This window comes from Solanum verrucosum, unplaced genomic scaffold (assembly GCF_900185275.1).
Source record: "Solanum verrucosum unplaced genomic scaffold, falcon-dt-bn FXZP01000278.1, whole genome shotgun sequence".
In the NCBI taxonomy this organism is placed as follows: Eukaryota; Viridiplantae; Streptophyta; class Magnoliopsida; order Solanales; family Solanaceae; genus Solanum; species Solanum verrucosum.
In genome coordinates, this window is record NW_026020332.1 from 3415847 (window position 1) to 3427731 (window position 11885).

The 11885-nt window shown below is 32.0% G+C and overlaps 1 pseudogene; it reads right to left on the reverse strand.

The window, feature by feature from the left end:
- Nucleotides 1-3534: 3534 nt before the first annotated feature.
- On the reverse strand, nucleotides 3535-10368 carry LOC125836580 (replication protein A 70 kDa DNA-binding subunit B-like; annotated as a pseudogene).
- Nucleotides 10369-11885: the final 1517 nt, after the last annotated feature.

Consider the following 11885-nt stretch of genomic DNA (forward strand, 5'->3'; position numbering starts at 1 on the left):
GTGAAGTACGAGAATCTAGTTGTTAAGCTTATATATAAATATAAAAAAGGAAGAGGACCATAAATAGAGTACACGCTAAGCAAAGTTAAATGACGAAAAAGGGCTTTACTTAGGAATAAATATATCGAAAAGAAAGGAGTAAATGGTAAAGACGTGAGTAAGTGGGGTCTTGTGGAAGTAAAGAATGATCTTGATTATTCCAGAAGGATCGATGAAATTAGCAAAAGTATATTGGAATATAATGAGAAAGTGTGAGGAAATGACGGAAAAATTGATGCGATTCACCTTTTAATCCTATGTTGTTTGTTAAGACTTAAGGGTAGTGTCATAAGAACATGGGCGACAAATAAGGAGAACTAATTTTGTGCTTTTTGCTTTCGATCTACCATCCAATAACAATTCAAAAAATTAATTAAGGTAATTTACTTTTTGTTTGTTTTCTTTAAAAAAGCATATTTTTCACTCAATTTGAATATTTTCTTAATAGAGCAATAAAAAGATATTTACCAAAAAAAAAAAAATCGTTGTGTCAAATCAATTACATATGTGATGACCATCCTAAATTTGCACTCATACAAATGATACAGGTAAGATATTTGGGGTAAAGGGTAGTTTGGGTATTTAATCAATTGGATGAAGTAGTGAGCAAGGGAAAGAAGTATATTGGTAAAGAGATACAACAACTACGTACTAGACTTGACACTTGTCGTTGACTGGTGGAAGAAGCTGTAAGGATAATTAAGAGTATGTTTGAATTGAATTTATAAGATAAAGAATATAAACTTCAATTTATGATTTTTTATATATTTGATTTACAAACCAGTTTTAAGTCATTTTTATTTTTTTCAAACACTAGTAAATTATTTAAAAGATATTTTGATTTAAAATATCTAAAATAAGTTAATTCAAATCTGAAAAATTATTGCACCTTGATAAAAAAAAAAAAAAAGGATAATTGCACTTGGGATCCCTAAGTTATTACTCCTATTAAATTAAAATTTGATTCTTTTGCTAGTAAATTTAATTTTGATAATTAAAATTAAATGAACATATTATGGGTTAATTAAATTGTTTAATAACTAATATTTCATTAAATTTTCTATAATTCAAAATTATAGGGATCAAAACTACAAATCTCAATTATTTAAAGGTTAAAACAATTAAAGTATTTGCTTCAATTATGATGTATTAATTCTTTCCAAGCACTTTTCTTCAAAAATTATTTCAAATAAATATTTTTACATATAACGTCAAAACTTCAAAATGATCACAAGTGTTAAGGGAGATTACACCATATTAAATGATATATACTTGATTTATTCATTTGTTGACTTTGCGATTTGAATTTTTTGTAATGGAGGCAAAAAATATATACAAAGTGCAAAAAGACAAAATATGTAATGAAAAAATAATATAAAAGCTTTCATAATTATTTAACTTGTACTTATATTTACTTTGACTAAATATGATATAAAAGTTTTAAATACCTGATTTATTTTTTTAATTGCTTGTCCTCGCTGATTTTGATTTTTTTTATTGTTTGTCGTAAAGTCAAAATTTCTTCTAAATACATTGAGTTGATGGGTGACTATTTATAGAGCGGAAGCATCTGCTTTTCATTGCAATTAAAATCATATCATATTTATTTTTCATCTACACGGAGAAACTTTTAATTTATTTATTTTTCCATTTTCTCAATAAATTTTTGGTGTTTCTAACGTGATAATTTTTATATTCAGAGTTCAAACTCAAAATTTTAATTCAGAGTTAAGTTCTCTCATTCCTGCACCACAATTTATATTGGATTTTAATTCATATTCTAAATAGGATATATTTCAAGTTTCTTTCCCTATTAATTCGGAAAAGGATTTTACTCATATCTCTTAATATGTTCACTTTTCTTTCACATTAATAATTACTAGATGGGGAAGGCACGGGCCCAATACTCAAATATTATGCTTGTAAAAATATTAAATGAAGGGTGATGACTTTTGCAGAAGATGGATAATATTATATACTATATACTATTAGATATATTGAGAATATGTACAACAGACATCAGTATGATGCGGACTTGAACGATCTGCAAATACTAACTAATATAATACAACCAAAATAATAGCAGATGTTTCAGTTTTGATATATAAGATTAGCATGTCATTGTTATCATATGTAGAGGACGCTGGAGTTTGCTTCTTAGTAGCTAATATTCTTCATTCAAAAAACTATAGCATAGGGAGACTGATTCATTTTATTCTCCCTATTAAGCAAAAGTCACAAAATGGAGTGAGGGAGTTCTTGTAATTAGGCAGTTTAAAGTCTGTTAGAAACTGAAAATATGGCAACACATAGCAAAACAATTTAAATATTAACCTCCAAAGTGGCACATTTTTAGTACAGAAATTACAAAAGAGCAAATGGAAATTTCAGAAAGAACAATACATGGTCGGGGGGGTGGGGGGGTTTGAAGGTAAATTTATATGCCCATTAGGTATAAAAGACATTTGAATGCTTAATAACATGACAAACAAGCACAGCTCGCTGCCCAAAAGAGATGGTCCTAACTCTGAAGTAATGAAGTTGCTCAATTGTTATAACAAAAATAATCTAATTCAAAAGTAATAATCAAAATAGGATATTTGCACGCCACACAAATGTTAAACAAAAACCATAACAAAATTCTAAAAATTGAAAGCAGAGAAGAGCAAATACAGAAGATGTTGAAAGCTGCTCCGAATTAAAGTAAATGTTGTAAGATTGGGACTTCTCAAAATGAAAAAAGGGAAACAGGAAGAAATTTACAGTATACAGTTGAGAGGTGTTTGCAATTATAACTTTGAAGGAATTGTAAATTGGTGCATTCCTGGATTTGGAAAGACTTGCACAACTTACTAATCACATTATGAACGATATTCTTCCACTACCTCAATGATTCTACCTTTATTTTTTAAAACTCTGTTAGTATTATTTACCAAAACTTTTTCAAATACTTGTAATCTCTTTGTCATCAGCTCTGTAATTAGTATAATGCATTTTCCTAAAAATAAAAGACATTTGAATGCTTAATAACTTGACAAACACACACAAATCACTGCCCATAGAGTTGCTCCTAACTCTAAAGTAATCAAGTTGCTCAATTGTTATAACTAAAATAATCTAATTCAGATTCTTCATTCTCCATACTTTGTTTGTTATAAAGCAATTTAATTACATTAGTAATCCAACTCAGAATCATCAAAATCCAACACAGTTAAAAAAATTTGAAATCCCAAATGAATGATAACATTGAAGGAAGTAAAATGTAGTGGGCTGTAAATTCCTGCAGTAGTATACTTGTTGGATTTCAAAAGACTTGCACAACTTACTGATCACATTATGAACGATATTTTTCCAATACCTCAATGATTGTACCTTTACTTTTTAAAAGTGTGTTAGTTTTTTTTAGCAGAACTTTTTGAAATACTTCTAAATATTTGGAATTGTTAATCATTGTGACTTATAGTTTGGTGTCAAAATGAGATGTAGACTGACCTTTTAAACCTTTTTGGCTGGTGTGGGTGGTTCAAATTTTGGCGTCGCATTTGAAGAACCAGTTGTAGTAGTTGTTGCCATCACCTCCACCTCACTTATTTCCAAAGGCCTTATCTTTTTAGAATTCCTATCAGTAGTGCTCTGTGGAGTATGTTCCTTTTCCATGTAGGAAAGAATGGACAAAGTTGCATGCGTGCTATTTGAGCTGCCCCAAGATGACTTCCTTAGCTGAATTTGAAATAGTTTGTTTGACAACATCTGATTGACATGATTAAGAGATAATGATTGCCGCTGTAAATGTAAAGAGTTACAACAAACACTTTAGAACTAAGCATAAATGCTAAACTGTTTCTGCTTAAGATATATGGTATTGTGACAATACATGTGTCCAAGTAGCCAGCGGGAATGAGAGATCACCTTAGCGCAAGTTATGTCAAATATGTCTTCTGCTGTCATGGAGAGTAATTTTCTCCCAATTCAGCAGAGATAGATGTTATGGTTGTAGCAGTACCATCAATAAGATCAATTTGAAAGATACACCTGAAATCATGACAAGTTTAAAATTTGTGATAGTATATTTTGTACAAACTATAGTTTACAAGTCAAAAGTATAGTACCGAGGCACTAATGTTGTTTTGCGATTGCATTTTGGACATTCAAAAGCCTTTCTATCCTTTGTGCGCTTCTTCTGTTTGCATCCTGAGCATTCAAGCACACAAAACTCTTGGAATTCATCTGATATGGCCATTTCTGCCTCAACATAGAACAATCCCATCTGTCGGAAAATATCATATACATAATACGTGTTAAATTACTCATGAGTAAATATAATTTGTTTTTATTATTTAGCCAAAGCTAGACAATGAGAAAATTAATAAGCAAACTCTCAAATGACCAGCTTCAAGTATGACTTACAGAAGCTGTTGATGACATTTCTGCAATAGAGATAACTTGTTGGCCAACAGGGGTCATGTTGACACCCAATTTTGACCGACCTTTAACCCTTTTGGAAATGTTATTCGATTAAATGCGTATTTTTAAAAATATGTCGAATTTAAAATTTTAATCGATTTTGTCTAAAAAAAATTTATATTTAGTATGCATACTTTATAAAAAATATTGCAAATACTATTAAAATATTTTAAAATTATTAGTAAAACTCGAAATAATTCAAATGTTTTAAAATTTTAAGAAATTTTAATTATAATTTTGTAGTATTTAAATTGGATAGCATTCCTTTTAAGTTTCTTCAAAATCATTTAAATTTTAGCCTATTCTATTCTAATTCATTTCAATTCTAGCTTCAATCAATACCAATTGTATTTCATTAATAACCACACTTTCATTTCAATTCTAGCCATTTCTTATTTCAATTATAATCAATTTCAGATTCCAACTCAACTTCTATCCTTAGCCATTCATTTCACTCCGATTTAATCTCAATCGTTCATCGTATTTAAATCAACGGACCAGATGAAATTTCCTTAACCTTACTATTTTTAACAACCCAACCTTAACCGAATTCTCATTCTCACTCTTCCTCTTCTCCCTTGAAGAGCGGCCGCCGCCCCCACCCTCTTATTCTCCAGCGAGAACGACGAAGAAGTCGGCTCCACCGGCGAGCAGCCGGCAAGAACCGACCAGTGGACCCGGCGAACCCCTCTCTCCCTTCTCTCCTCCCTCTCCCCTTCGCCTTCTCCTCTCCGTTCCTCTCTTCTCCTCTTTCGCTAGCGAAGACAAGCAGATCAGCAACACCAGTAGCAGCCACAACCAGCGAGCAGCAGCTCCAGCCGGCGAGGACAGCCACCAGCAACTCCAGCCAGTGACAACAACAACAGCAACTCCGGCCAGCGAGCTCACAGCAGCAGCTCTGGCTGGACAGAAACCAGCAGCCAGGCGCAGCAAGCACCGGTGAAGTCAGCAGTTCCAACCAGCCACCAGCAACTCCAGTCGATGACTCCGGCCAGTAGTCGCGAGCCACCTGCAGCAGCCAGGGAGGACATACATCGTATTCCGGAAAGAATTTCGAAGTTTTGAGTATATGAAAGACGGATTTTTAACAGATTCGTCCAGGTAAGTTTTATTCTATTCATTTCCACACTTTGTTCTTGACTTTTAAAGTATTGCGAGTTATTCGAACATCGTAATCCTTTCTATTAATTCTTAGAAAAGCAAGTCCAGGTTGTGATTTCTCTATCTAAATTAGTGCTCGTTGGCTTCTGTGGTGATTTTTGTGTTAAGATTATTAATTCAACATGCAGGTTATAATAAATTTGAATCCATGCCTGTGAGTTCCAATTTTTGGTGAATTTATTTGGATGGATCTCTTACTTATAAAACCATTTTAGCCTTAAGTAATTGAGAATTATGTTGTTCTATTTCCCAAATTAATCATGCGATTTTCCCTTTATTATTGGAATATTTGCATGATTCTATGTGCAGACTTCACCTTAATTGCTACTTAAAAAGGGTAAATATATCAATCCTTAATAATTCCTTAATTTGCGAAATGGAGTATTTTAGCTGTGAATTAGTGTTACTGTTATTCTTGCTTTACTTAGGCTTAAATTGATTTGATTTGCTAGTGTCTTTATGGTAAGTCTTTTAATTAACAGGCAAGGAGTGATATTTTTGTGATACTGATACAGACTATTTTGTTTACCTTAATTAAAAGTGAGACTGATTTCTTACTTAGTTTATATTTGGTAATTGATTTGATTGATTTAGGTAACAAATAAATAAAATAAAATAATTGTATCTACTGATTCGCTCTTTATTTATTAAAGGAAAATAATATTCTAAAATTGGCTCCCGTTAATTAACATCTTTTCCTTTTCTGACTGACCCTTATTCACTATATAAAGTGCCCTCATTCTTGTTATTATATATGCGGGAGCCATCAAAAACAAAACTAAAAATTAGAAAAAGGCTCTCCACTCATAAGAAAAAAAGAAGTTGTTAGTTTTGAGCATTCCCCCTTTACTATGTTGCTGTGTTCGGGTCGTATTGGATCAAAGTGTCTTCATTGCTGATTATTCTTTAACTGCTTAACTGGTTAGTTTCTTTCGCTCTTCTGTGTGACGTAATATTTGTTATTTGCTCTCAATGTAGTATGTATGCTCTTTGAACCATTTTATATTAATTATATATGCTTGTGTTACATGTATTTGAAGTGATTAATCTAATTATTATTATTATTATTGTCTGTATATTTTTATGGTTTAACAGGGTTTTGAACTAAAGTTCAAAACATGAAGAGTTCACCTGGGTCGGGATACGTTTGGATGGAGTTTTATTTTTAATTCGTCTTTGATATTATTTTCTATTAAGTGTTGATTTTATTTCGGTTTGTAATATTTGTATTACTCTCTAACTCTCCTACATATATATATATATATATATATGATATAATTTGGGGGGATCATCTAAGGGGGAATGGAATCTGTGCTAATTGTCTCCTTTTTCTTAGTTTTATTTTTACTATGTGTGATTGTTATGAATAATCTACCTATTGCTAGAGTTGTAAATCTGGAAAGCATGTCAGAATATCGCAATAATTGACTTCAAATCAATCCTTTGCTTGTACAACGTGTCTTGTTTTAAAACCAATCAACTCGTAATAAATTCAAGTATTTGCGCAATCTACTTTTCTGAATATTTTTGTAGCATCTTAATTAGTTAACTTGAATCAATTAAAGTATAAATGGATTTAAGCAATCGTTGCATGTTGACTAACCAGTTAAATAAACCAGATAGCTAATGAACTTTAAATAAATAAATTTTGATTTTGTTATAATCTGCTGTTTTTTTGTATTAAAATATCTCGCCAGTGCTAGATATCATGCCTATAGGGTTTATATAATTTTTGATATAATTTGGGCATAGTGTTTATGTATTAAGATCAAGGATTAATTTTGGCTTGTTCACTTAGAAACCATGCTTGTAGGATCTAATAATTAAGTTTCTCTTTTGAAATTTTGCACGTTAATGATTTTAGAATGTCTTAGAAATCATGCCCATAGGATTTAATTAATAAAGTTGATATTGACTAATCAATAAATTTTTCATCATGTTAAATAATTAAAATAAGTCTGCTGCACATTTTCTGCTCACTATTCTGCTAATCCCGCATCTGCAATAATCTTCTGGTCACTTGAAGTAAGTCAATTAATCTCCAACATGTTTAATCTTAAAATCTGTCCTTGATAAAATCTGCTACTGTTCTAAAAAGTAATTTTCTATATTTGCTATGTGTTTACCCTAATTAAAATCAGCTACTGATTAATTTTTGCATTTAATAAATTGTCTGTTATTTAAAATAAAAATCGGCATTAATAATCTGATCAACTATTGCTCTAAAAATTTTATGTCATGCATCTGTGATAATTTTCTGCCGCTTTTAAAATTAGTTTATGACTGCAATTAATTATTTTCTGCATGTGTAATAATATTTCTGCCATCTAAAATCAGTTAAATAACTATCTGCATGCTAAAAATGTATGTTAATAATTTTGTTTGTTCAATTTGTTACTGTCATTATGCTACTTGTTTACATGCACACACTAAGCATGAAACCTTTCACTTTATATGTGTTTGCTAGCATGCTAAATAAAAACTTAGAGGCCAATATGAGATTTATGTGCTAAGTGTTGTCCTATTTGTTTGACTTGGTGTCTAGGCGGGCCTACTAGGAGTTTCTTTTGTCTAAACACTTCCTAATAGTAGTCCAATGCCTCTTGGACCTTAAGCGGGGACGTTAGACACCTTTTTTGAGACGAAAAGCATGTGGTGGTGGGGTAGGGGTAGTTTAGGCCCTACGGAGATGTTGACATCGACTCGGTCTTAATGACAAACATTGATTTTGTCTGTCCCTACGAGAAGCGGACCGAAATAAAGAAAATCGAGTGCTGATCCTAAAGTCCTTCAGAGTCTCCCTTTCCTTTGTCCCTTTATTTGATTATTATTATATTTGTTTGGGGTAGCTTAAATAAAAAATATAAAAATTATTTATTCTATTTGATTGTGCAATTTTTGTCTCCTCGCTCCTCTTTTATTAATTGTTTAATTATTTATTTCTCGTTCATTACATTACCTAGTTTTCGCATGCTTAATTAATTAAATAAATAAATAAATTGATCTTATTTGTTTAAATGTTAGTTATCACCTAGTAATCATGTTTAATAAATAACCAAATAATGAAGTGACTTTAAATGTTACTTTTAACCCCCGCATAAATTGCATGAGATACGACCGGAACCCACATTTGTGGACCTCGAGGGATACCTAACACCTTCCCCTCGAGGTAATTTGAACCCTTACCCTGATCTCTGGTTCGTTGACCTTAGTTAGATTTAGGTAGGTTAGATAGGTGCCCTAACGCGCCTTAACTCGTTAGGTGGCGACTCTTCAATCACCCAAAGCCCAAAAGAGTTGTTAAGTCGTGCACCAAAACCCATTTTGAGAAAAACGGGGAGCGACAGGTCACTATCATGGGAGGGACAGATGAGCTTGTTGTGGTTTTTTCTGACACACGACTTAACAATATTCTCTTGTTTTCTTTTGCCCTATTGTTACAACAGATAATATGTTTAGTAGGTTCTTTACATGCAAATTAAAGCTAGAGAATAATGATGAAATGTGAGTACTAGTTCATGAGTTCTACTGCCTGTGGGTAATTAGAATCCACACATACTGTGGAATTGAACCTACTTTGCAGTGACAACCATGTATAACACAAAGCTTGTATAATGTTTTGTTATTATCTAAAATTATGTTGGTAAAAAGTTCAGTGTTATGTACCTTGATAAGTAGAGATTCTTATACTCCTTCCGAGGATTACAATCGGATCTGCCTCTGTTGCCATTTTAGCTGCAATTTCATCTCCTTCTATTTCTCCGAAATCCTCCCACAGAGTGTGGAGAACTGATTTTTCCTGAGAATGTGAGGAGAGAAGACTAAGTACCATGATAACGCGCAGACCATAACTGATGATCCGATCAAACAAATCAAAAAAGTCTTTACTCAGTCAAAATATTTTCAGAAAATGGGAAAATAGAAGGTGAAATCTTATACTTACTGATTGTCACATAGAGTAATTTCTCGACACTTATGATGACTGCGACCTGCGTATTTTTAAGGACCACAACGAAGAACGATTACCAGTATATCTGCTTATATAATACATAATGAAATGTTGTAAGTGTGTGTATCAGTAAACATGTATATTTTAGCATGATAATAGCTATTAGGATCGATATACCAATTTCAGCAGCAGAATCAACCATCATATGAGGAATGCGGTCGAAGGTTGTGATATTCAGCTTGGTTGGTGGTGAAAGTGGTTTCTCAAGTTCATTAGATGGTTTGATATGTTCAATTACTGTTTCTTTGTCAAGAATCCAGCAAAATTTATGTATTGGCTTGCCGTATGAAGTTGGCGAGACTTTAATTTTTGCAGTATAGATGAGGTAGGTATTCATGAGTTTAAGATTATCTGCATACTGCTCAATTTCATCGGCATACATAACTGCCTTAATCTGGCATTCCTGAAAGTAAGAGTTATATAAAGTTGAGATTAACTAAGTTGAGATTAACTGTAGCTACTTACCAACAGTAAAATCAAGGAAAAATGTTCAGATGAGGTAAAAAGAAAAAGAAAAATATTCATAAGATAAAATATAATAATGAGCTGACCTCTTCATCTTCCAAAATCAAATTTTGGAATTTACATTTGTTGTCAAGACTTTCTCCCGGGCGTCCGATTTCGACAATTTGAACTTTGCAAATCCAATCTCGTGTTGCTGATTCTATTCGGTCGATGTTCAATCTTAGTACCATGTTTGTACGAAATATATTTAACCAAACAGTAGTATCTGCAGGATAGCATGACTATTGAGTCAAAGTCCTTTCTTTTTTGTGTTTTTATGAACATGGGTGATTAAATTAGGAACACGCAAGAACATAATTGCCCTCGACATACTAAAAGTCATAAAATGTAATGAAAACACAATATGAATATTTGGAATGAAATTCGGAAGATGCAAGAACATAATTATCCCTAACTTACTGAAACATTAGAAAATATAATAAATACCCCCAAACCTGTCTGTTGAGTAATAAAATTGGAATTTTAAGTGAAAATAATAACTATAATTTTGTCCTATTTTGATTTTCTCTTTTGGTGACAAGCAAAATCTGCAAGAAAAAATGAAAATGGGAAGAAAGAAAACATGAAAAGGGAAAAAAATACATGAGAATGGAAGCAAAAGTTTTTCTTCAATGGAAGCCTATTAAATTTGTGCTCTATGAGTAATAAATATATATTATCTTACCCTTATTTAGAAAGGACACTAAAAGTACATGTGTCTTCTTAAAAATTGATGGGGTTTTGGTAGGCAATGAAATTGTGCCAAAAAAGAGACAAAGTCATTACATGTGGCTACCAAATGTAATGACTTTGTCTCTTTTTTGACACAATTTCATTGCCTACCAAAACCCCATCAATTTTTAAGAAGACACATGTACTTTTAGTGTCCTTTCTAAATAAGGGTAAAAAATATCTCTCTCTATATATATAGGCCTTATATAAATTTGAACTCAAACTGCTCTAAAATAATGACATTTTAAAATCACAGAGAGCCATAACAGTACGTAAAATATCGTAGAAGATGACTTTAAGCCTATGAAATAAGTTCAGTTAAATGTAGGAGAATTTCAAATTTGACGTATGAAGGAAAGAGGAAAGAGTCTATCTTACTTAAAAGTCAAAAAAAGGAAGTTTCTATCTTAATTTCACTTCTTTGAACAGGCTACTAACGTGCAACATGCTATTTGTGGGTTGTTAATTAATCAAGTTGAAAAAGAAGAATGGACCATGACAAATAATTGGTTAAAGGAGATGCCCCTCATAATTCCCAATATATGTCGAACAATTGATCAAAAAAAATTTAGAAATTAAGTAAATCATTAATGCTAACCTCAGATACCCTTCTTTCAATTGCTGCTTTAAGACATTGAATCACTTTTTTTCGTTATGCGTCTGATTTTACCAGGAAACATCTATATGTCTTATGCAGTACTCCTTCAATGAGAACAAAGTTTGTAATATTAGTTCACAAATGTTCAGAAGAATAAACCATGAAAGAGATTTCAAAACAAATAGAAAATTGGGGTACCTGGTGCACTATTGGTACTTCAGCATCTACATTGGCATGGAAAATGACATATTGCATATCAGGCAATGTAAAAATTGTATGAAGGAGAAGCTTTGGTCTATCCTTGCACTGGATTGTGACAACGGAGTAGTCCTTATCTTACCAATAAAGGATACTCACATTAGGCCTTTTTTTTTCATC